We start from the raw sequence: 27,439 nt of genomic DNA on the forward strand, positions 1-27,439 counted from the left end.
GACCCCAACAATTATTATTATAGTTATGTACAGCGCATTTAATGCGAGATTACGAAACGCCGCGAGCTTGGAAGGAGACTATTCAACTATAAATTAGGTCCAGTTGGTGGCAGCTAAACTTGCGCACGATAACAAACGCAAGGAAACAACTCGCAAGGAGAAGCAGGGGGAATACTATTATAATGACGAACTAGTACACTGTACACGTTGAATAACCCCAGATGGTCAACATTTCCGTAGTTAGATGTCGTCCTAGAAGCTCGAGGAAATGGCGATTTCGGACCGCCTGCCCTTTCAAGCGGTAGTACGTCAGCCAAGTGAAGTAACCGCGTCTTGCTGCACCTTTTTAACCACCGTATTTCACTCCACTCGTCCCGACTAGACATGCTTGGTCGAGACTTCCACCTGTATATCGTATGCTTCCCTGCATCCGTACCCTCCCACCGTCCAACTTCATGACCTCTTCACCAATACTCAGGAAGTGTTTTCTTTTAGTTTCACTAATGAACAACTGAATCTCACAATCACACTGATTCTCCAAATTGACCATTGGATGAACATATCGGTATTCCGTAACCATGCCTTCCGCACTTTGATTGATATGTGGGTTTTAACGTCCCAAAACCACTATATGATTATGAGAGACGTCGTAGTGGAGGGCTCCGGAAATTTCGACCACCTGGGGTTCTTTAACGTGCACCCAAATCTGAGCACACTGCCTTCCGCACTTTGCTGCATCTGACAGGGGCCTAAGTCAGTTGTGAATCGATATGCCTTATTACTGAACATACAAAAAAATATACAACTTTCATCACGACAGATGACAGCCGAGTTCACACCCTGCTGTATACCCGTTCCACGTTGAACGGTAAGGTCGACGCAACGACGCCAGCCAGGCATATGGTCGGCTATATACGTGACGTTATCGGAACTTTTTCGAGCACGCTCAAGATACGCTATGTTTATATTCGGTGGTGGAGCTACACAATGAAATTTCCTGAGTCTCAGTAAAACAAATGTAAATGCAAAAAAATTTCGGCGGTTCTGCGAAATACACCACGTGAGAAAGTGGAAGGACTCTTGTGGTCGCTACCGCACCGTGGGGCGCACTACGAGCGTACAAAAGTCTTCCCGGCAATGGTCATATCACGTGGCAAATAATAAAACATGCGCGCATAAAAAAAAAGGAAAGGACAAGTGAGAATAAAGTTGTGTCGTACACAACTGCTTACGACGTGAAGGCGTGCGAGTCCACATTTCAGCCAGATTACCGGTATTGAAAGCGGGGACGTAGGTAGATGGGAGGAAACATCATGTCCATGGCCGAGGCCAGTAAACGGAAACGTGTTTTTAAGACTAGGAGATTTCATGCACGCTTTTTTTATCTGTAAACTGAACACAGGTAGTTTCGTTGATTATCCAGCCACAACCGTTCAAACACGATAAAACATACATACCTCAAGCTATAATGACGTATAACGGCGCGGCGCTGTGGGCCCCAAAGTAGCAAAAAAAAAATTGTACCTGTTTTTTTTTTTTTTTGCGGTATGTAATCAACCTGCAACAGTAAGTTAGCTGGACCAGAGCTTAGATACACATTTGGTGCATATAGATGACCCAGCAGCTGCAGCGGAAGTAATTGTCAAATGGGGTGTAGATTTTTGTAAGGAGTGGGCTGAGGGATAAGGACCAACATGTATGAATGTTCGTGCGTGCGTGTGTATATATCATCATCATCACCACTACCATCATCGTCGTGACTACGCTCCCTTCAAGGCAAAGGCCTCTCTCATGTTCCGCCAATCAAAGCGATCCTGTTTTTTTTTTCTTTCTGCTGTCACGTTAAACCTGTAAACTTCCTAATCCCACCTGCCTCCCTAATTTTCTGTCTCCCCCTCATACTGTCATTAGTTGTATACTATATAGATGTGTGTGTATAATATATACATGGGCAATTGAAAATTTCGGGAAATTCAGCTTGTCACTCCAACCCCCCCCCCTCCCCCTCCATTTTACATCCCGCCACTGGCTACACCAGCCAGTGATCGTTACGGTTGCTATCAGTAACTTCGCTCGTCAACAGCACTTGCTCCGGGCGACGCAAGCGGAAGCGAATGTGACACCTGCTATACGACTCGCCGGCCACACACAGTCACCTAACAACCAGAACAGCCAACTATACCAGCACTCATTTTACGAGCCCTCACCCGAGCACGTAAAAATGCGATAGCACTGAGTGCGCAAATACTCCTTTTAGTTACTCCTGACCACCTGTCGAAGTGAAGCATCCGCGCCGTAGTCATTTCTAAGGTGCGGTCGCTTTCGTTCAGCAACACGATAACGTGTTGCTGAACTTCATTTATGAAATACCTGTACAAAAGCAAAGTCCCCGAAAAAAAAAAAACACGTTAAACTCACCCAACTGCACGCCCGTAGAAGAAAGGGGGCAGGTAATCCAATCTGTGCGAGACACCGCAGGTAGACGTCGCAACACTCGGTCGTCGTCGGAGAACGGCATTTCAAACCCAAGTGCCGCGTTCGTTATCCGAGCGTCGAACTTTCGGCGACATCTTCCGATGAATCGGCCAATGCGCACTATTGAAAATGGTTCGTAAAGAAAAAACAGAGAGAGAGAGAGAACTTTTACAAACAAAAAAAAAAGGAAGATCTCGAATGCAACGAACACAAGCACGCACTACGGCGACACTTCTGCTGTCAAATGCAACTCTTGGGCACACCAGGCGACGGCAGCAGTTCGAAGCTCAAGCGACGACGTTGGCGGACGCTACTGCCGGCACTGACCTCGGAAGGCGGAAGCAAAACAAAAAGAGCGAGAGAAGAACCAAGTGTCGGAAGAAGAGCGAGGTCCGCTAGGAACAACGAGCGCCGGCGAAAGGTGAGGGAGAAGAGACGTCCACAGCTGACAAGTAGGGCCACCGCGCTTCCAAGCACCGCGAGGAGCTGGAAAAGACGTGCAGACGGCAAGCGACGACCTAAGACGACGACGTCGAGAACTTCACTGCGCCGAAGTCGCCGAAGAGCGCGCGCGGGCGCACGGGAACGCTCTCCACCAAGAGAGAGAGAAAGAGAGAGAGAGAGAAGCTCGACAGCGGCACGCACACCCACACACGCGCGCAGGCGGCGCGGCAGTCTATGAGCTTCTACCGCGCAACGCTTGCTGCGCCGAATCGCGCCGCTCTTCTGGCGAGCACGCCCTTTGGCCAGCGCGCGCGCCTCCCTGACGTCGGAGGTGAAGACGACAGGAACGCCGCGCGTTGCGGCAAAGCGCGCATGAGGGGAAAGTTTCCGAAGAGGAGGGCGCACCGCACGCGCTGAGAGGGGAGGGGGGCTATTTTGTAAGCGTTCATTCAAGAACGGTGGAGGAATCGAGAAAAAGGGAACGAAGCAAACAGCCATTAGGCGAGCTGAGAAAATTCAGAAATTCTGTCAACGCATGAAGAAATTCGAATTAATACAACTCAAAATCAATGTTGAAAAGCATTTTTTTTTTCAAAGCTTTAGATTGCAGAGTTGGATGACGTTAACAATTCGTTTGTGTTAACGTATTGACTGGACGTAGGTGGTGTCACAATTTGATTAGTCGTTCGGTGGAGAATTTCGCCACGGGATTAGAGTAGGCCAGACGCAAAACAGGCTAATTCGATTCTCCAGGCACAAGTACTTGCGCTTCAATCCAGTTCACGTCGCCCGGACACCAATTTGTATCTTATCGATAGAACGAGGCCTCCGGCCGTTCTGCGCACACTCCGTGGCTATTCTCAGTTTTTGACTGTCAGAATAGCCTCTACCAATCCCGTGTGTATCTTCCTCGTCCTTTTGTCCGATCCCTCCTTGCAAAACAGTACCTCCCCCTCAACCCAACCACCCCCACGCGCAGAAGTCCCAAAATCCAGCAGAATGCGCATGTGTATTAGCAGAAAGCATAGATGTTGGCATTCGTCAGGTAGAATGGTGTAGGCTGAGAATACATATTGGTCTCAAGTTTACTCGGCTGCATCCCGCAGTTCCCGGGATCAAATCTCGGCTGCGGCGGCTGCATTTTCAATGGAGGCGAAAATGCTCTAGGCCAATATGGTCAGACCTGGGTGCACGTTAAAAAAAAAAAAAAAAACACAGGTGGTCGAAATTTCCGGAGCCCTCCCCTATATACGGCGTCTCTCATAATAATATGGTGGTTTTGGGATGTTAAACCACACATATCAATCTAAAGCTTATCTCTAAAATGATAATCTGGACGTCACTTCTGAAATACAGTGTTCTTGTTCCACGGTTATCAGTCAAAATATGGTGACGGTTTGAGGCGCCTCACGAAAAAAAAGACGTAGAAGAATCGTGAGAATAGAGTGTAAAATTAATGGAGTCCAACACACAATCAAGCCATGGATGGTATAAGGCATGCCCACTTAGTTTTTCTCATTTCTATCACAATTACTCCAAATAGCATCCCCTGCACCTTCCTCGGCTTGATTGTGTCCGACAAAGAAGAAAGAGCCCTTATATTTCCACTTGTATCCATCATTAATAGCGAGTGTCTCGTTATAGCAGACTTCATGCCTTCAGGTATAGTATGCGAGGTATACTATTGGTCACCTACGAGCTCGTAAAAAGATTGCGTGCTACGTGACGCCAGCGGGCAGAAGAAGAAAAGTGTTCCACACTCGTTGTCATGGCTGTGGGAGGAGGTACGTGATCAACATTTCGAAGTGCACAGAATTACCCGACACTGTGGACGGAGTTGGGGTGATCGTCACCGCGGAGCTCAATCGGTAAAGCATCAGACGCGTTATGAGGGTTCCAGGGTCAGTTTCCTGCCGGTGGCGAGACAACTTTTCTTCCACTTTAGTTTCTTCTCATTTCTACAAATAATCTAAATAACAACCCCATGACTTGATTGTCTGTTACCTGTCAATAATGTTGTGTCGAGACACCACAAAAATTACTACCCAAACTCCTCTTGACTTTTATCGTCATCTTGGGGTCTTTCACCGCACGTAACATATAATATCAATCGAAAACTGGCGTTTTCGATTTAAAGCATGTCATCTCACCGCAAACGGCGCTGTAAAGAAAGTATCTATATGTATCCAGCACATGAACACACGAATTGTTTCATTCTCTTGTCAGCGCGCAATCACGCACACCCACGCACGTACACAACGTAGCTTTCACGTGATTCATTCAGCAGAAACATTCATCAGCCCTTCGCAGAAACTGAACACTGAAAGCACTACAAATTGATATGTTGGATTTAACCACCCAAAACCACCATATACGATTATGACAAGACACCGCAGTGAAGGGATCCGGAAATTTCGACCACCTGGGGTTCTTTAACGTGCACCCAAATCTGAGCACAACAGGGCTACAGCATTTTCGTCTGCATCGAAAATGCAGCCGCCGCAGCCGAGATTCAATCCCGTGACCTGCGGGTCAGCTGCCGAGCACCTTAGCCACTATAGACCACCGCGGCGGGGCAAAAGCACTAATGAAAGAAAAATCAATACCCGATTTTTCGTTCAAAGCGAAAGTATTCTATCTCCCATCCCAGTTCAGTCGAGTGGAATGTTATACACATCAAACAAAGCAAAAGGCAGGAAATAAATGAAAAATCTGTTTTTAATTTACGCAGTTATTGAGGCCGTAATGACACCAAACGTAGTCATACCGCTTGATAGCTCCTTGGTTTATAATGCCAGCATGAATGGAAGCTCGTATAGTTAATGCTAGGTAGTAGTTGAAGATGTTGCCAGCGTCAACTGTCAAGCACTCGGTAGTTTAGGACGATTGCGACTCAGACTGTGTACTATAGTTAGATGGTAATCTGGTGGTCACAGAAAAACGGCTATATAGAGCAACTGAGAGTCAGCGCCGTATTTTCGTTCTTTTTTTTACTCCTTCCTTGTGTCTGTGTTTCTGGTGTTGCGCTGTAAACAAGTTCACGGTGAATTGGGCAGCTTACGTAAGCTTACGGAATTACTTATTCAGCATGAATAAAAACGAGTTTGTTGGAGGAACATGAGATAGGCCTTTGACCTGCAGTGGACGTACACTCACACTCAAAAAAAAAAAAAAAGGGGAGCGAGAATGGAGAAACGGGCTCCTTCCTCCTTCGGCGCAGCCACTTCCTCCCTTTCGGGCGCTTTACCCGTCGCGCCCTCTCGCAGCAAGAACCAAAGGAGCAACGTTCCTCCTTCAGCGTTCAAGTTTCTCCTCAATTACGGGGGTCTTGCTCGCGCGCATGCGCACGCCAATTAAGCCTATAGCCGGCCGCGGCCAGTCGCGAGCGATTTCTTTTACCTAAGATTGTTGTAAGCAATGCAGGAATGACGTTTTCTTTTGTTTTATTAGTATAGAGTAAAAGCCTCTCTTTTTTTTATCGTCAGGCACTCGCACGATGCTCCGCACACTTCCATGTGTGTCTCGTGTTGTTTCATACTACCAATTTGTCACGAATACAAGGAGCTCTGCTTCCCAAGCAATCTTGCTTTATCGATTACCTTAGAGTGTAAAAAAAATAATGATTTTTTTCGGTGTCGACATACTTGGTAAGCCCACGCATTTTTAGTTTCGCACGGCACCAACAGCACTCATGAATTCAACGAGGCGCGTAAAAAAGCATCACACTTGTTTTTTCAATAGTGTAGGAAACCTGATACCACTCTACAGTCCATGCGTGAAAGTACAGTCATATACAATTGATAGAGTTATACGTGCCACTACCACCATATGGATGTTCTTTGCAGTTTACCCCCATTCGAATACGGCCGCCGTGGCCGGAAGTCGAACCTGCGTCCATCAGCATAGTCACACGACACCACAGAACACCTACCAGTTTACGACACCCAATAAGGCTATGCTACCACGGCAGGTGAAAGCACAAAAGGAAACAGGCTGCGAAGTTTCACCGAGCGTTTATTTGCCAGACTAGATTACAACCATCAGAAACTTTTTAAACATCATCATAACTAAACTTTTGTGAAAAGTGAACCAATGACTTCTGTAGGTTAAACCAAATTCTCAATCGCATTCGTTTTGAATTGCCCATGCCAGCACTGAGAAGTAGGAAGGAATTATGCACGCGAGCAGTATGTCTTTCTCGTCCATGATTCTCCTTTGTCGTGAGAAACTCAACACGAAATGCACTTCTAGTAGCAGCTGTGCACAGCAAGTAAGTACTAACGCTCACTCACCTTTGTGAAAAGAGTATTCCGAATCCAGAGTAATAACCACCACAGCCACAGCGCTAACAACAAAATTGTGGCACGCACTATGATTGCAAGTTGACACGCGAGGCGAATCGCGAGAGGCATCTGAAGCAGAAAAGTATGCAGGCACAACATTCTATAAAGTTATAGTAAACTTGCGCACTGCAGCGATAGTTCCTCCACTCAAGTATGAGAGCTGCCGTGACGCCAACAGCCACTGTCATGGCTCACGAAAAAATACCGTCGGATGCGAGGTCATCGCTTATTTATCTCGCAAGACCCGCGTTGTAACGTACGTATACACTGCTAGGACGGTCGTTACCGCATCAAAAACATTGTCATTGAAGGGCTAGTGGTGTATATATCCATGGCTAACGGTCACACTTGTGGTACGCACGTAAAAAGAATATAAACAAACGTTAAGACGAAACAACTAAACGAGGTCGACGTGACCACAGAACACCTACCACGACGGAGACAAAGTTTGGTCTGCATGCTGCGCCCTCTCCAAGTAACAAGAAGAAAAAAAAACGTGACCTCCAAAAAATGGCTAACGCGCGGCAAGTGTTTGCACTCTCAGAGGCTTCAAGAAAAAAAAAAAGTAACTGTGGCAGTGGTCGACAGATGGCGCAGCGTTCGAAATGCCGTGGGCATTCTAAGCACGGCTTGGGGCATCCGCCTTCGTGAAAACCTGATAAGCTCTAGTAATGATTCCGTTCATTATTGTGCAACCATTGATTAACTAAGGTTTCCCTAAGCATCAGATACAATATATTTACATGTGCGCATGTTGTGGTATTGATAAAAAACGTAAAAAAAAGTGTAAGAAAACCTACTTGTAACCTGTGCCACTCAGGTCAGTTGAAATTCATCGCTATATAAGCTGGCGCGCTTTCATAGTAGAGTGTGAGTAAACACGTCGAAGTGTGAGCCGTTGGTTTGAATGATTGATTGCGCTCTTGTTGCGTACTTGTTAGCGTATACGCTAGTGTATACGCTAGTGTATTTGTTGCGTACTATTTGTGTACTATGTGACTATGTGTGCATGTGTAGCTATATGGATTGCATCAGCTGTATAAATTGCCTCAGCACATATTAAGCTTCCGGTGTCCGTGAATATTCCTGAATGTGTTAAGGCGTAAACAATCCGCAAGGGAGCCGTGATAGTGGGTAATAACAACAAACGTCGCAGCAGTCAACTTTTTTTTAATTTTGTTCAATCCCTCTAGATGGCGCCACCTACCACCTACTTCATTGCTATGACGCTCTCACACCTCCAGCTATTTATATATCGTTGAACATCTATCTATCAAAGCTGCACTACGGATTCGGAATGGTTTCGCTGCGATCGAGTGTACGGTTTGGAGGCACATCTCGTGACCTGCGGACCCGTAAGCGCATGGATAACGTCGCTACACTATGTGAATCTGCGAGAAATAAATACAGCAATCCTAGCATGCACTCTTCAGGTGAGGGCTCTGCAGAAACCGTGTCTTTCGGAGTGAACGTGGCTTCGCTGACCGAACGAAACGTACTTGCTCCATCGTTCTCTTTCGCGATGTGTTCACTGCCACAGGTTCGTCTGCTTGTTTTTATAATCATTTCGTTCAATATCAAGCTCAGCGGGACCGTTTTTTTTGTAACTTTCAGTGCCGTGTACTCCTTACCAGTCGAGAATCGTTGCATTTGCTAAGCCTACTCGCTTCGCCGGGGGGCAGCCATGTTGATTTTCATAAGGAGGAACGTGTTTCTCCGTGGATGAGGGAGCAACGTTTCTCTATTTGAAGACGAACATTGGGGACATCGCCGTTCCTCCCTAAATGGAGAGTACGTCACTCCATTTTTTTTAAGAGTGCAGACTGATGAAGATAAAAATGATGACTATGATGATGATGTAAGCAGGACTAAACAGGTCTCGTTGGAGGCGTTCACATATAGTGTCAAAAGGAGTCGCAAGCGACTCGACCACAAACAATGGTGTTGTCGCAGTGTTACATCTCTATAATAAGCAATGCGAGCGGAAGAGAAGCAGTGCCGCGCAGCGCTTCGATCTCGCAACTACGAGGTTACAGCCGGTGAATGGCGCGCACATCACATTTCGCTACGTAGATAGATAAGTGGGGTTTAACGTCCCAAAACCACCATGTATGATTAAGACAAGACGCCGTAGTGGAGGGCTTCGGAAATTTCAACCACCTGGGGTTCTTTAACGTGCACCCAAATGTGAGCACAACGGGCCTATAGGAGGGTTGCACGTGACGTCATCCGCTTGAGGCGCTAGCGGCGTTTGCCTCTACCGCCATGTCAGTGGTCTAAGCGCGCCCTTTTTGAAGCGGCGAGTGAGAGGTTGTCTGCGTGCCGCTACGTACGGTACCAACGTGGTGAAATTCGACTGAGTGCTTACGCGCGTGACTTCCGAAGTCCGGCGAAACTTCGCTACGAACATAAGGTTCACATTTGCGGCGGATACCGACCCGTTCGACTTCAGCAGCGATGAAGCTGTGTGGGATGTGAAGTGTTCTGTTATTCTCGCATCGAGCTCACGGATATTAAGAACCACCTCGTTGGCGGCACAAGCTTCGCAACAAGGGACACGCTTAAAGCCTGTAAATTGATGGACGCCCACAACTATGTCACTAGCAGATGAGTCCAACAGCACCGAGTTAGAGACCTCGGAGACGGCCGCCACGTCGTCGTCGGAAACATGACTGGTTCCTCTTGCTCAGTGTTCGGACAAATATTTTTTTTTTTCACTGCGGTGGTGTCGTTTCCCGAATTCTTTGTGTGGAAGGGCTTCACCATTTGCAAGAGCATGTGAGGTGATACAATTGTCATAGTTCGTTCGTGGTTGAGCCCAAGACGCTTGCTATCAAAAAATGCTAATTGCTGCAGGGTCCAAGGACGCGCGTCGGGCCGTTGCGCACCTAGAGATCACATACTGTCTGGATTGTAACTGATCAACGTTAATGTGATATCACTGTTTATGTACTTAGCTGACCATTCTCTTGAACAGTCAGCGACGCAGTGCGCTCTCGTCAAAGCATATATGTAGACGAGAACACACGGCGCAATGCCCGCACTGCGTCGCTGACTGCTTACTAACACACCGAAATCAGTAACACGCCGCACCTACCCGAATGATACCGCTGATAAGCAGCGATCGCGGACGTAGTGCGCGCGCTCGTCTCCTGATACGTAAACAACCTCTATGATGTTGCATAGGTTCTGAACAGTTACCGGAAATGAAATGTTCAACACACACGCAGTGTAGTGTGGGGCTGAGCCATCCAAACCTTTTCGATTGGTTCACAATCACTTTAGGTACAGGAAAAAAGATATCCTACGCATTCTTGTTACCAGGCTTCTTACTCGAGTGGTTGTAGCAACCAAATACGGCACAGTCCACTATTATGACCACAGAAATCTCGCATGGTGGTGGCGGTAGTGGTTAGAAGAGGAGAAAAGCACCTAATTTCTGCAGCCCGGTCGGGAGCACGGCGCAGTGCCTAGGAATCTCGCAGGGACGCCCGCGAGTGTACATTCTGCGACTGCTTGCCGGCGGCGGCCGGGAAAGAGACCATAAAGATGGATACGCGGCCTCTTCTACGGTGGCGCCATCTCGTGGGCCACGCCCTTGTGCAACCCTGCTATACAGCATTTTCGCCTCCGTCGAAGATGCAGCCGCCGCAGCCGGAATTCGATCCCGCGACCTGCTCAGCATCCGACCGCCTTAGGCACTAGTCCAGCGCGGCGGGACGCAATTCGCTACGCTGCACGCGAAATCATGCAGCTGTGTGCAGCTCCCACGAGGGTGCATCAAGAGGGTGACGAGGGCGAGAGGAGACGCAGCTCACTCGTTTCCACGGTGTAAGATTGCTCGTTTCGTAAGCATTCCGCGTGGCCGCAGAGGAACTTCCATGCCCTTTGTTTTCTTACATTTTTCTTTTTCTTTCATCTTTTTTTCCGCATCTTTCGCAGCAATGCAAAGAGCCACCCTTTTGTCTTGCACGCTCTTTCGCAACTACAATTCATGCGCTTTTTCCGCGGAACACCGACATCAGATAAACGAAAGAGAGAGAGAGAGAGAGAGAGAGAGAGAGAGAGAGAGAGAGAGAGAGAGAGAGAGAAATGCGTTGGCTTCCTGCGGAACCCAGGGGACGCTGTGCGACGACGGCACACAGCGCCCTATGGGGTCTGGAAATGTGGGCCTGATAAAATGCATCGCTCAGTCTACATATTCCCACAGGCATGCGAGTCTCCCTGTCCCTAGAGAGAGAGACACGGAAAGAAAAGCGTGCTTGGTCTACAACATCGCAAGCAATTGAGAAACTCGATCAGGGACCGTTTTTTTTTTCGGCGGCCTACACAGTGTTTGTTACATGTACATCATGCATTATCATTTACGCACTAGTGCCCCAAATGTTGCATATACGCTAATGGCCCTACACATTTATGAAGTGCGCAAGTTGGCGGTATAACTGCAAGATGAGGAAGCTGAAGATCAAACATACATACTAGCACATGGAGGTGGATTATCCGCCTTCCGCGGCACCTCTCGATTCCTGTAATCCTTAGAAAGATGATGTCCTTTCTCAAGGAATTGAAAACAAGTTCGATCACCGGCAAATAAACTGGAACGGACGACTTAGGAAAATAAACGAAAAAAAAAAAGGGAACTGATAACGCTTACGCGTGCTATACATGCATGCGCGTGTACAAGGCTTCTTGTTTTCGAGAGAGTTGCCGAAAGCGGAGTGTTTCCTAAAGGTCATTCGCAGCTACGAACAAGCACAAAACTGCGGTCGTCGCACAACTGAACATATATACACGCATACCCATTGCTCTGACGACTCCCGCAGGTCGCGGGTTCGAATCCCGGCTGCGGCTGCTGCATTTCCGATGGAGGCGGAAATGTCGAGGCCCGTGTGCTCAGATTTGGGTGCGCGTTAAAGAACCCCAGGTGGTCGGAATTTCCGGAGCCCTCCACTACGGCGTCTCTCATAATCATATGGTGGTTTTGGGACGTTAAACCCCACATCTCAATCAATCAATCAATTGCTCTGACGACACCGGGGCCGATTCCGGCTTACGTCTACCCGAACCATTTTGGCGACAACGAATTTGCCCATGTCGTTCATAACCTCAAAACAAGCTCAAGCTGCGCTCAGAGCCGTCACTGTCCCAACCCGAGAAAACTTGGGTAAAGACGCCGGCCGACTCGTTTATGTCAGGCATGCGACTTTTCCATGCACACGCATGCTCCTTCTGTCGGTTTTCGGTCGATGCACTCGAACTTCCTGGCAGCAAAGATTATGACATCACTGCTCGGTGAAACGTAATACTTTAGCGGCGACGGACTTTTACCACTGAATAGGCGAGGTATTTACATTTACTATAGCGCGAACGTCCGCATGTCTAGAAGAGACACCACCCATCGCATGACTCTCCTGCACAATCGAATGGCGTGCACGATCGAAGTTCTAATGGCGCAGTTTTTATTCACACTTTGGTTACGGTCACTTGTCCAGACTTTTTCTACCGTTGGTAAATCAGCGACGAAACAAGAGAGAAAAGGATTGCAGGAAATGCAGATAGGTTAACTAGAGTGCGCCCTGATCGACTGTCAATGCCTCTGCACCGGCTACCATTGACCTATCATATCCTCCCGATAATAAGGGTACGTTACAGCTTGTCAGGTATGCAAGTGATTGAACTTGCTCCAGCAAACTTCTGCGACCTCCCTAGTGTATGCTACCGGACCTTCGCAGCGGGCATTCATCCCAAAGAAGAAGCGAAAAAGAAGCGAAGTCCGACTATACTATAGCGCAGCCTGAGCCGCTAGAAGAGCCGAGAAGCAGCAGCCGCGCCGATGCCATGCAAAGGACGAACGTACTCACACGTGCTACTGTATATAGCTTGCGAGTAACCCGACACAGGACATGCACTAACGATGTCTGCTGAAACACGCTACTCGAGCCGAAGTTCGTCAACCGCTACAGCCGCGGCGAGACTTATACAGCCAGAAAATGAGAAACGCCAACGCAAAAGCGCAGAATTTCCCGAATACGCGTATGCCAAAAAGCGCGAAAATAAATAAAACTCGCGGAACGGGAAAAGTAACGCTATAGGGCAGAATGAATGCGACATGCCGCGGGAGCACACGTAGATATTTCAAAATAATAATAAAAAAAGGCTTGAGCAAACTGAGAAAACGAAAACGGGAGAGGCAATAAAGGCCAAGCTCGAGGCGGCGAACTCTACTGACGGCGAATTACCGTATAGTAAAAAAAAAAATGAAAGTACGCTGATAAATTCAGACGAAAAGAAAATAAAGATACGGTAATAAGACGTCAACGTACGCGGTGTTACGATTAGAAGGAAAGACTGAACGGAGCCAGGAAGACAAGAGTGTTCTAATCAATCACCGAGCATGCGTTCGAAGTATTCGTCGCTTTCATTCTCTCTCTCTCTCTCTGTGTAGTTGTCTTTACAAAAAAAAAGCGTACAATTAAAAAAAAAACAGATACAGAGAGAGATGACCAAGCCCAAGCGCTTCAATTCCCTATCCGTTTCTTTGTAAAATGCGCACTGCTTTTTTTGCTGTGTGATATACGACCAAACAACTATAGCTGGAGGTGTGTAATGCTACGATGAACTTTATTCAGGTCTCGAAGATAAACCAATAGGTTGTGTTATTAAGTTGTTTTCATATATCAACATCGGAATAAGTTGTATTCAGCAGGCACACTTAGCAGGCCCCTTATAGCGACCTTTTTGGCATTTAAACGTGATCGCATAGGCGCCTTTTGCTCTTTCACAGTAGGCATGGATGCTCGAATGACTGAAGGAATGAATGAATAATTAAAACGACGATTTATGATGACGCACGAAGTGATGTTAATCAGGATGAAGATGGTGTTACAAATGGTAATGCTTCGGATAACTTGTGATAATGGTGATGATCATGGTGACTGAAATGAGACTGCACTGCCTTAGTGTACACCCTCAGTTACACCTGCACACTTCCACTTTTTCTTTCTTTCCTACGTAATCTTTTACACGTGCACAAATGCGAAGAAGTCCACGCGGTGGCGTCGCAGAGCGATGACGCAGTCGCAAAGTCGCGCCACGAAAATGCGATCTGTGTGGTTGATGCGCCATAGACAATCGGGGATGAGAATGTGAATGCTAATATGAACGGCTCGGGAATCCATGGCTGACGCAATCGTATAACGTATATAGGAGCGTTTTTGCGAACACTGGCCCTGTTTTATGGATGACACGGAATGACGAATTGTTCTCTTGATGGACGACACGTATAGGATTACGAGAGCAGGCTTTCCCACAGAGCTCACTAGTGCCAGCTGACATGGGCTCGGTTACACCGAGTGGTGGCATACTGAAGCGCCGAGGCACGCGCTTCAGAAACTTGGCTTACGCACAAATCACATCGGCTCGCATACTGGTCACCAACGTACCACTCTTGACCATTATGGTTGGCTTCATCAAGACAGAGAAGCCTACTTATAGGCTTGCATTCACGTACCGGCATCGTGGCTTCCTACCGGCTGCATGCATCGCCTGGAACACTGAACTGAGATCCCACCCCAGTTCAAGAGAGAGAGGAGAGAGAGGAATGAGACAGGCAAAGACCGCGCAGCTATACGCGAGCTTACTTGACAAGGAGATTGTGCGAGCACGAGTACGCATTCGTTCGTCTTCATTGTCACAAATTTTCTGCACGGAGTACGCATGGGCTACAGTTCATTTTTCATGCTGACGAAGCTAATTTATCTTTATTTTTCACATTACCGTATACTGCGTACGCTGCTTTCTCATTTCCGCCTGTGCACTGTTCTTACACGTGAATCTCGCAGCTTTCTAATGCCTTTACTTACCTTTTTTTTTTACATTCGATCAACTGTCTCTTCTTGCAATCTTCTGACGCATTACATTTCCTGAATCAGCAAGGCGCGCAGCTCCGAACGGTTGTCCGTCGTGCTGCCTTATCTCTCCTCGTTCTGGGCTTACCGCACTGAATATTCGTAAGTTTCGATAAGCTTGTCGAAAAAAAAAATGATGTACGATTAAATTTGTACATACAAAACGTCCCACACGAGTACTCCAGCACGTTCTTTTCTTTATTCTTCATGCGAAAAAAAATAAAGGAAAAAAAAAGACCCTCCAAGTCAGCTGCAATAGCGCAGTAGTCTTTTACTCCCGCCTGAAAAACAAAAACAAAAATCACCCGATTCGATAACACTGAATAATGAAGGTGGATATAAAAAGAAGATCACCCGCACTGGCAAACAAACTACGCGAACCAAACTCGAACCTCATTAGTATTAACAAGTCATTCCAATTAACGTTCGCACATTTCTGTGAAGTATAGGCATAGAAACCATACTTCTTTCTTTTTTTTCTTCGCTTCCTCGCGATATCGCATTTTTTTCTCAGGAACTACGTCTTTCGGAGCTCACGGACACAAGGAAGTAGGCAGAGGAGTGTCCTGAAGTCTGTGTTTGCAGAGCCAGATCACATTCCCAAGCTGACTAAACCTGCAGGTGAAACGGTTTTTTTTTTTTGAAGTTTTCCCGTACAGTAATAGTTTCTATTTACAACGCACAAAAGGGAAATAACTGCGTTCAATGATACTCGACTGTGTACGAAACGGTGTCACGAGAAACCGAGAAAGAAAAGACATGTAAACACATTTAAAAGGACTTGCAATGGCTACAATTTATACACACAACAGATCAAATAGTTTGTGGTTAACCAGAACACGAAAAAAACGCAACAAAAATAATAATAACAAACAATAAAAACCCCAGCCGTATTGGTTGGTAACATAATCTTACAGCGTCAAGAACAGCGCGCTCCCTTGGGGCTGCGTAACAAGGCTTCGCTGGCCAGAAAAGACGGAAAGAAAAAGAAGTGAGCAAGAAATCTCTTTGCGTTTCTGCTAATGAACATATTGTCATGAAATCAGCGAAAGTATATGACCTTCAAAATATGAGTTTCATCCGATCGAACGCTCATCTGCAGACGTCTCCAGAGTATATATAGTCTGTGAAACAAGACTGAGCCTGAAAGAAAGAAAGAAAGAAAGAAAGAAAGAAAGAAAGAAAGAAAGAAAGAAAGAAAGAAAGAAAGAAAGAAAGAAAGAAAGAAAGAAACGCCACCACGCGACCACTCTGTCGCAACGAACCTGCGAATCTCCATATAAGCTGAAAGAACGATGTTACTGTAAAGCGCATGTAGCAACGAAACAAAAGTAAAATGAAGAGAAAAAAAAACAGCCAGCCTGCAAAACTGAAGAAAAGAAAGACAAGTAGCAGCGCGATAACGACCAGCCTACAGCAAACCGCGACGAGATGGAAAACGCCGAGTACCCTTCGGCGAAACAACTGCGCGTATAGCGTGCCGCACATGTCGTCGCCGAGAATGAGACATTTCGAAATGCAAATGCCGCCAACAGCTGCGTAAAATGCCGCGGAGGACCCTCATCCATCGTTCAGTGCGGAGACCACGCATTTATTTGCGCGTCCTGTCGTGGTTCGCATTCGAAAAGAAAAAAAAGAAAAAAAAAACGAGAGAGCGAGAATTGCCCCGGCTTGTACAACAGAAAGTGCAGCATTACACACCAAATCGCGTCGAGAAAAAAGAAAATGAAGTCCGGCGTGAAAAGTGGGCGAGTAAAGTGGGGACAGTGACGGCAAAGCGCTCTATTATTCCGTGCGAAGCGCGAAGAAGTAAATACACGAAACATCTAGAAAAACACCTTACACGTTGTATTCATTTCCTTCCACGCTTGTGCGTATACATTATGCACAAAAAAAAAAAGCAGAGAACTTACAAACTGAAAAATGCATTACACGCTTGTTCTCGGGCATTCATAGGGTGGGGCGCGACATTTTCGCCTTCATTTATCTATTTTTATATTATTTATAGTTTGCACCCGTGACGTAGCCAGGGCGGGGCACACCAGGCCATCTCTTGCCCCCCCCCCCCCCGCGAAGAAATCTCAATCAGAAACCTTTGGTGTACCGCATCGGTGAGTGGGGCAACACCACGTTATCCAAGAAGCAGTGAATTACACAAAACAGCCGTACAGCATCGTAACACGTGACAATAATGAAGCGGATGAGCTCGCTATGGGGGTCACGCATTCTGGGGGGGTCACGCATTTTGACCAAGTGTCGGAGAGAGTCTTCATTGAACAGAGTCTTGTCTTGTCTCCTAGGAGATCTTGGCTCATACCCACATGGGGGATTGGCCACACTGTACCTCATAATAGATCATTTTTTACAACGCTTGCTCAAAAAAATAAAGAACAGAGTCGTCAACGCAATGCCAGCGCACGCGCGCACGCGTTTTTTTTTTATTTTTTTTTTGTGCTCAGGTAGCCAGCTATGCCTACACGAAAACTATTCTGGGCCTCACCAGCCGAAACTGGGCAGTACATAACCGTTTCAAAGTAATTACCCATCACATGCTCAAGCAAACTAGCTTTCCAGCCGTGACAAGTGGGTCGTTAGATATGCTTATTGGACCAGAAAAAAAAAAAAAAAACGTGCCTGATCTAGGATATAGGAATTCGTATAACAGGAATATGAAACGTGTCTTTACAGAGGTAGTTGAGTGTTTATTGTGTATTGTTTCAGCAACAGCAACAAATTGCAAAGTCACGTTAGGAACGGCAAGCAGCTCGAAAATTCCAGTGGACACCTCAAGCAGGAAGCACACACGAAATCAACATACAGAAGACGAACACGGACTAACAACTGTCACAGTTCTTCCTGGGTCGCGGTCGTTGTGTCAGCAGCGCGCTCTTTTCGTAAAGACGGCCGTGGCCGCTGCCGAAGTGACCTTCGTCCTTCTCCCGAATTACGAGTCTGATAAGCGCGCGCACAGGAGATAGCTGCTGCGCCATGCTCCCTACCGGGCTGCAGGCGCCTTCTTCCTCGTCTATAACCACTAACACCATCGCCACGCTCTGTGAGACCGTGATGGCGGTGCTTCGTGGAGGCGGCGACCTTCGGAGCACGCCAAACGCGAGATCGTCGCGCCATCTCGCCACAGGAAACGAAAACGCGCTGAAGTTTCGAAGCTCTGAGGACTGCCAACGGTGTAAAGGTGTATATAAATGGCTTGGCGTTAGCAGTCCAGACAACGTACGCTTTGTAGTGTAGTGGTTAGCGCCGTGCGCTCAGTATAGAGAAGTCGCTGGCTCGATGCGCGCGACAGTTGTTTGCTTTCTCAATTTTTTTTTAAATGCAATTCCTCAGTATATATTTTTCAACATCACTTCCGTGACGGAAGTACGTCAGCAGAGCCGCGCACTGTAAAAAAGCCCCCAAATGTTGAAGCAACTCTGGGCATAGTCACCACTCGTGCATGTAAACGACCACAGCAGAAAACACACACAAAAGAACGCGACGTTTGGTGCTAGTAGAGAGGCTGTCTGAACGCGAGGTAGACGTTTCATTTCAATGCGGACATTTTGTGTGATCCAGGTGGTATGCAGACCGGCGAAACGCACCGAACTGCTCACGCACAATGGCTGCCGTTGGCTGTTTTCTGTACGTACGTGCATATTTCTTTTTTTTTTTGAACTCGTTTGTGGATGAACTACACATATGCGCCATCAGCTATGCATAAATGACCACTGACGCAACAAAAAAAAAACGTATCTTGTATTTTTTTCTTTTTTCTTACACAAAAGTGTTTTACGCAGGAGTGGTCGAATTTACGCAACTCGTCTACAGGCTGTTACGCATACTCCCTATTTTAAAATATTCGAAGGCATAAGCACGGAAACATTACGAATTAAAAGAGTCGCACGTACAGTTAATAGAGCCCCGCAGGCAGGCAGTGCGGGCGGAAACCCGTTCCACCTCGCAATTACCCATCTCTCTCTCTCACCTTACAGACGAGCCGAAAACAAAAGGCAACCGCGAGAGAGGGGAGCGCAGAGGCGAGCGACGCAGACAAAGGAACAGCCAGGACTGAATACTGGCGCGGCGCCAGACTGTCTGCAGCGCGACGTGCGGTCGCTCGACTGCCGGAAATAGAGAGTTTTAGTACTGCGGAATGGTGCTACGTACGCATCACGCAAGAGCCTTGCGTTACGTGGCGTCGTTTGCCACTAATCGGCTTTTAGTACGCCATAGTACCCGCGTACGTAACGAGAATGAAGCGTGTTGCGCCATCTGGTAGATCAAAATAGAAGCACATGTTGTTGACAGCCAATGTGAGCCAATCCAAGTGTTATAGCCAGATTATGGCCATATTTTGAGACACAGAGCCGATCGGTGCTTGCCTTAGATGCCGCCATTTTGCAAAACGAAGTCTCGCGCTTTCGCGAAGTTGTTCGAGAGGGGCGCGATCACCTCATGCGTGCGTACGTAGCGGCTGCGTACGTAATGCGATACGTGCGCGTTGCGGTCTGCGCATGCGCACTACGCAGAACGTGGCGTCCTTACGTACGCAACGCTGCCACGTACGCGGTACTAAAACTCTCTAATATCGACGCTGCGATAATCGCGCAGAGAAGTCAGTCGCCTGCACGAGGGAAGGCGCGCGCAGTCGTATACGCACGCGGGTTAGCGCAACGCGGTTAGCGCGCAGTCACGTCGTACGAGGATACGACGCCTCGACATTGCCACATTCATTCAATGTTTTGTTATCACCCCCGTTACACCGTAATGCTCAGCGCAAACCCCGGCTGCAGTCTTCGAGAAGCGTATATAAGGATTGTAGTAGATCATTTTGTCCAGATTACGCGCACAGCGCGAACACTGCATATTACTCTGAAGCGCTAGATAACGCTGAAATATTCGACGGCACACGTATGAATACCGACGCGCTTCGCCGCTTGTCAGTTGATCGACGCTACGTTCGCCGCTATCAGTGCCAGCCTGTATCGCTGTAATATGACATTCCCTTCACCAGCCACAGGTTCAGCCGAATCAACAGTTTCAACTTGGACCTACAGCCTGCTTCCTTCGTCCCCGTCACGATCCCGCGACAATATATAGCAATAACTGGTTACTGCGCGGTTACGTTTAACGCTAAGTATACGCATTGCGGTGCAGATACGTGCAAATTTCGTTGTGCGAGCGCAGAGGTTTTTTATTTACAATGCTCCGACGTTTAGGGGTAAAGTTGTATAGCTCACTTCGGTTGTGCAACTAAAGAGATGGTTCTGTTGCACAACCGCGATCAAAAGTCTGCTCGTTCGTTCCCTGCCGGCGCGCTAAGTTGTCTGTCCGTTCATATTGCTTCCTTCACATCTACATGAAAATTACTCCGATACGCTTAAAACAGTACAATTAACGTCCACAACGCCTTCCTTCGATTAAACTGCTGGATTTTCGTTAGGGTTGTGTCAAACAAAGGAGCGAGGCCTTTAAATTCCTTTCTTTGATTTAAACCGTTACAAACCACACACGCCCGGCAGTGCATTTATTCGTGATTGCTGCAGACCTACACGCTAAACTATAACGCTACGATAATGAGGCACGCCGCAGTGGAGGCCCGCCTCCGGTAAATTTTTGTCCAACCCGGGGCTCAGCTTAACGTGCACGACATTGCGCCACACACGGGCTTCCGGCATTTCGCCGCCATCGAAACGCGACAACCGCGAAACTTATACGCTGAACGTATGCGCACGTGTTTCCGAAATGCGAGCGTGGTTCGACTCGTCAAGGGAACGTCAAACGAATTACCAATCATGGACTGGCGCTTCACGGAATAGCACCCTTCCGCCCAGGCGATCAACCCCTTCACCCCTTTGCATAGAAGGGGGGGGGGGGGAGGAGGTTGCGTGCATGCGCGTGAGATGTGTCGCGTGAGAGGGCTTTCCAGAGAACATGGACGGGCCTACGTGATTGCCTGCTCGAAGCATGCCCCGCGATGTCTCAGCCAACGAACGGTCCAAGGGCAGAAAAGGCACAGCAGGTCTGCTCTGTTTACACTATAAAAATAAAAAAAAATCGGGGGGAAAAATCGAAAATCGGTAAAGAGGACTTCTCTGATGCGTATGCATATCTTCGACAGCTCGTAGTGTTCTTCTTCTTTTGACAGCGCGCATCTACAAGGAAATGAGATGCCATGTTGGGCGTCATTTTTGCTATACATGCGGTGTAACGAGAAAAATGAAAACACACATTCTCTATACTTGCACGTGTTACTGCGAGCATACAGCTTCGGATACAAGCTTTTTTCATCGGAGCAACTGCGGTCGAGCGAAAAAAAACTACAAAATCGAGTAAAGCCACACCATGCACGCATCGGGTTTCGTATAAAAACGGCGTGTGCAGCGGCTGCCCCCCCAAAAATAGCAGCCGTGACGCAATCGTCATGCAAACGCGCACGCCCCTCGCTGCCCGTCGACAAAAGGCACGCACGTTCGGATGCTGCAGGCGCGGTGTAAATCGAAGCCACGTACCCGTTCTTCCACGACGCGCGATCAACAAAGCGAGCAAACTCCAAGCGTGACGTCAATGACGCGAGCCGTGTCACGCCACGGACGTATCGTGCTTCGCGCGTCTGGCCACGTCACGAACGCCTTCGACTGCAATATTATACCGTGTGTGTAGTACACAGTCAACGGCACCCCCCCCATCTTTTGTCTTCCTGTATGTTCAGTTTTTTTATTGATTTTTTTTTATTCTTTCATCTGACGATTCAGCGCGTCCATTTCAGAGCTGGGCCGAGTAACGCTGCGCCTAAGCTATCCAAATAAACAGATAAGTGAGAAAGAAACGCCGAGACCCGTGCAATCGTTGCGGGAATCGGCAAGCGCATCGAGGCCCCATCCGTTCGGGACCTGATGGCGCGTCAGGTTTCGATACGAGTGCTCCTGTACGCCGCAACGTATCGCAGGCGCGAGCATTGCGATACGTGCACGCTATCGAACTACGCGTAATAGTAATGCGCAAAAAAAAGAAAGCCTCGCGTCAGAGCCACCACGATGAGTCCTCTTAAAGCTCGTGAAACGTTCACGTCGCTTCACAGGTATAGAACGCATCCACGACGTTCGAGCGAACTCGCGTATAAACTATTCTTTACTATCAAATGTTTGGTGGCTTTCGGCGATTGACGAAACAGCGAGGGAATTCGGCGTTTAACGAGTCGAAACAGCGTGATCAAGGGGCACGTCCCAACGGACGAATGCATTAGACCACGTTCCGGGAATGTGAAGCCCGTTGCGTGGCGAGACGAAAACTGATCGCGAGGAGTTTTAACTGTGCGCGCCTTGAATGACAGACGGGAGCGAAGATATTTACGCTCGCACAAGCTTGCCTTTGGTATTTTTTTCATAGCTATAACCCGCCGAAGAGACAAATATACGCCGAATTCTCTTCGAACGAAACGTCAATAACGATAATCAATCCTGACACACGAACAAAACCGAATGTCAAATGCGACCTGTTTACGAGCACCTTATCTTTCACGTAGCTACATCTCCATACATTTTCTTTGCTGATCTCAAATTAGTGTTCTCCGTTTGACACGCACGAAGAAACCGCCACCGTGTACTTAGTGGTTGTGGCGTCAGACTGCTGATTCGCGGGAAGCGGGATCGAATCCTGGCAGCCCCATGTTCGATGAAGGCTATACGCCAGAAACCCGCGTATACTGTACAGTATCGGTGCCCGTTGAAGAACACCAGGTGGTGGACATTTCCGGATCCCTCCACAACGGCGTCCCTCGTAACCATATCGTTATTTCGGGACGTATACAAAAACACCCGACGTACCAAAAACAAAGCATAACTGTATCATGCGGCACTAAGCCAGCAGTGCTTTAGGCGAGTTAGTAATCCACCACTTCAGTACGACTATACGCAACAAAAATAGAAAAACAAAAAACGTGGTTCTGTGTGTCGTAGCTTGGCGTCATGCAGAACATGATCATTTGAGTCCGTGCTCGAGTCAAGGGGAAGTCCTCGTCGTCTTGTTCTACGAGTTCCTCGCAGGGATAGATGAACGCAGAGAAAAAACTGGAAAAGAGAATTAAAGAGAGGAGGAAGTAAAGAGAAAGCCGACTAGAAGCGAATGAGACTGCCTCGCTCCGCACTTCTTTCACACTATAGGCAAGACCAGCACAACCTACCGGAATTTTTCATTGTGCAGCCGACCCTATACTGAAGTGAGGCCGTAAGACATTATTAATAAAAAAAAGCGAAGATTATACCCAACTCCCATTCCCACTTTTCAGTAACTTTCAGTAATGCTGCTTCCTCAGCAAACGTCAGAGCGAACGGGTAGTAATGAAGTCAAGGACAAGCCGGTGCATCGCTATAGTCAATGATGAGACGAGGATCGAGAATACAAAGAAGAAAACCTCGATCCGATCGGCGGACCTGGCTGACAGCGGAAGCTGCTGCGATGCCCCGTGGGTGCAAGACACCGCGCGTAAGCGCCGACATGTATGCGATGCCTCGACGCACGCTGAAGCACAAACGCTGTCACGTATCGCCCGATGAAGCTCGCGTTGCGTCTCCCTTAAAAAAAATAAATTTAGGAACACTCTATAGATTGTCTAAAGATAAATTTAGATAGACAGTCTGTAGACTGTCTAAATTCATATTCGTAATGGCTCACACCAGACGGTACACCTTCCACCTCGCTGCGACGTTATCCCAGGAAACGTTACGAGAACGAACATCGATCGTTGTAAAGACTGTCGTCGATGCGCGTGACTATAAATGAGACGTCCTGAGGAAATCGAGGGCTTCGTGTACCCTCTATCTCATTAAAAGATAAAACGAACACAGAAATTTATTATGAGGATGACATAACGGTTTAGTTGCGTTAAAGAACAACAAAAAAAAAGACAAGAGACGTTGAAGGAAACTGCAATTGACCAGCACATGACAGTTCCGGAACCATCTCATTGCTTCAAAACGGGAACACGTACTTTTCCGCTTTTCCAGCAGCAGCACAGAGGATATAAACTAGCTGTCAAACAGAGGTCATCCATGCGTAAGTGTACACGTGGAACAACTCGGAAAATCCTCTCATCCGAGTCGCATACATCTGCACATAAAGAAAAAAAAGCAGAAAGGAAGGAAAATAAATACAGGAAATTAGAAATAAACGAGCGAAAAATCACGCGCTTTAGGCCGAAATAACGTCGTGACCCACCCAGCTCGCGCGCTTCTCGAATTGATGGACATGTAAACGGTACACCTGCACCTGGCAATATATATATATATATATATATATATATATATATATATATATATATATATATATATATATATATATATATATATATATATATTCTGACGAAGGCCGTGCCACTGCCGAAACGTTAGTAAATACAATTTCTTTTTCAATTGTGCTATCTGCTAGTTCATTCAATATATATATATATATATATATATATATATATATATATATATATATATATATATATATATTCTATTTTTTCGCCACCAAATGGAATATAACGCACTGACCATCAAACCTGCGACTCTCGCGCGCGAGCCCAACTGGTCGCCCAGGAAGATTGAAGAGGATAGCCGCCTCCAGCAATCATCTAGCAATGATGCATGCAAAGCGCGCTGGGCGGTCAACTCACACGACTGTCGCAGGGCTACGCGACACCGATGCGTCGATGTCCCAAGCGGCGAGAGCGTGCTCCGCCTCGGGGCAAACCTTCACGCGACGGGTGAGCGGACGTCGATCCCAGCTGCTACAGCGCAATCCTCGTTTTTTTTTCTCTCTCTCTCTTTAGTTCAACAGTAAACTTCAAGGCAGGTGCACGGTGTCCAGCAAAACGAAACACGCAACTACGTGATGCCGCGCGCTATTCAAAAATATACCCGCAGTGGCGCTTAGATTCGTCTACCTCGTTCTCTCCAATAGTTGTTTATTGATTTTCTTTATAACGGGACGACGATTGAACTGTCCGCAACACGACGACGCTGGACGCGTGCACTGCGGCGAGCAAATGGGTGCAGCTAAGAGTGGATAGAAGTGAAGGACATTGCGAAGGAGCGGAGAGCCACACTGTTTACGAAGCGTCTCCTGACCGGGAGGGTACCAGAATCTTGTACGAATTCCAACATCATCTCAATCCATAGGAAAAGGGACGACAGGGACATGAATTGCAAGCCGATCACCTTGCTCCCCGTCGTAAGCTATTTAGAAAGATAATTCTTAACAGAATTGAGACATCAGAATTCAATCAACCAAAGGATCAAGCAGGATTTCGAACAGGTTGCTCGACAATCGACCACAGATATACTATCAATTAGGTGATAGAGAAATGCTCAAAATACACCCAATCACTATACGTCGCCTTCATATATTACGAGAGGCATTAGATTCGGTGGAGATATCTACAGCCATGCAGACACTGCAGAATCAGGGTGTCGACGAAGCATATATAAGCCTCCCGGAAGAAATCTGGAAATCTACAGAGGATGAACTGCCACTATAGTGCTTCATAAAGAAAGCGACAGAATACCAATAGAGAAGGGGGTATTAAACAAGGGGATGCGATATTCTCAGTGCTATTTACCGCGTGCTTACAGGACATTTTCAGAGGCGTAGAATGTGAAGAGTTGGGGAAAAGAGTTAATGAAGAGTACCTTCGTAACTTGCATGCGCTTCGCCGATGAAATTGCATTGCTCAGTAATACAGGGGACGAATTGCAATTTATGATTACTGAATTAGATAAGGAGAGCAGAAAGGCCTTAAAATTGATTTGCGATAACGAAAGTAACGTACAACAACCTCGGAAGAGAGCAGCGCTTTGAGATAGGTAATAGTCCACTTGAAGTTGTAAAAGACTATGCACTGTAAGCAAAAACTATCCGAGTTTGGGGTTTTTGCGGCTCATGACCTCTGAAAACTCTCTTGCGTTTAAAATTACTACCTCGTGTAGCAGTAAAAGATGGTACATGACATAGTTTTACCACCACCTCTCAGGCAAGTAGTAAAAGGATGTCAAAATCTAGTTTTACCATTTAGGGAGTTTTCAGTCACGTGATTTTTAACCTGTGTTTCAGAGTTTATTACCACGTGACTGCAAGGTGCAGCTGCTTCGGTGGCTTTTGCCCCATTGTGACGCTCTCCTGAAGGTACGCGAGGACCACAGTTTTTTTTTTTTTTTTTTTTTGGCATCGCCGTGCCTCGGGATTGACATCGAGTCAACGCACTTTCACTGGAACTGGGGGCAGCATAAGCACAACAAGTGTAAACAGCATTCTGTGAACGAAAAAGAAAAAAAAGACGGGGGGGTCTCAAAAGAAGAAAAAAAAAAGAAAGAAAACCTGCTCAGGAAACTTGTCCTGCATATTTTCGCAAATTGTTGGCTTTTGCTCGGCGTTGGCCTTGGAGACAGACGGTGCAAGAAGCTGGGTATCTGTGTGTCTGGTTGGGCTAATGGTCCTCACGTGTTTCCTACATCGTCAAACGACCGTGCGCTTCCGAACGCCTCCGAACCTGCACGTCGCGGATATCTCGCTTCCGAGCCGAATCGCGAATATCTGCCAGTGGTAACAAAATCAATCTGGTGTCATCGTCCGTGCTTGCCTACTGCAGAAGCAAAAAATTGCCCGCAGCTTCCCTCGGGGGAACACTGAGGAGGATGCGGACCATATAATTGGTTAACGGGGTGTTAAAGTGCGACTTACTTGGGTCGATGGCTAAATTGGTTAACGTGGTTGTGAAATGGGGTGTTAAATTGCGACTTACTTGGGTCGATGGCTAAATTGGTTAACGTGGTTGTAGGAGGGGGTGTTAAATGAGTGAACACGTACACACGTATGCGAAAGGGCGGCGCTGGTCGAAGGGACGTCGATCATACTAACCAGTATTCCTGATAGTGTAACATCTATTTCCTACTTGTCAGAAATAAGCGACCATAAAGTAATTCAAGCTGACATTTTAATCACTCCTCCAAAACAACGAACCACCAAAAAAACCATACGACTATATGATAAAGGAAACTACACTGCTATAAATGATGAATTAAACTGTTTTCTTCCAATATTCAAAGATAATTTTCTTTATCGCACGGTGCATGATAACTGGAAGATATTTAAGGATAAATGTGATACACTGGTCGAAAAATTCATCCCTAAGCTCAGTTTCCGTGCCTGTTCCCAAAAACCATGGTTTACTAAAACGCTCAAAAAATTAGAAAATAAGAAAAAACGCCTTTTTCGTTCCGCCAAGCAGCAGAATAT

At 47.0% G+C, this 27,439-nt stretch overlaps 1 protein-coding gene across 2 annotated transcripts in view; it reads right to left on the reverse strand.

Moving 5' to 3' along the window:
- LOC119178453 (protein tyrosine phosphatase Meg) overlaps nucleotides 1-27,439 on the reverse strand; it is a 365,579-nt gene that overhangs the window by 294,028 nt on the left and 44,112 nt on the right. Inside the window, exon 1 of one of the 2 annotated variants that reach the window (XM_037429658.2) lies at nucleotides 2,419-3,121. The exons of the other annotated variant lie outside the window; for it this stretch is intronic. The gene's annotated coding sequence lies outside the window, so the exon portion shown is untranslated. Of the gene's footprint in view, nucleotides 1-2,418; nucleotides 3,122-27,439 lie in introns of those variants that run through there. 2 annotated transcript variants of the gene reach the window in all.

This window comes from Rhipicephalus microplus, chromosome 1, assembly GCF_043290135.1.
Source record: "Rhipicephalus microplus isolate Deutch F79 chromosome 1, USDA_Rmic, whole genome shotgun sequence".
Classification (NCBI taxonomy): Eukaryota; Metazoa; Arthropoda; class Arachnida; order Ixodida; family Ixodidae; genus Rhipicephalus; species Rhipicephalus microplus.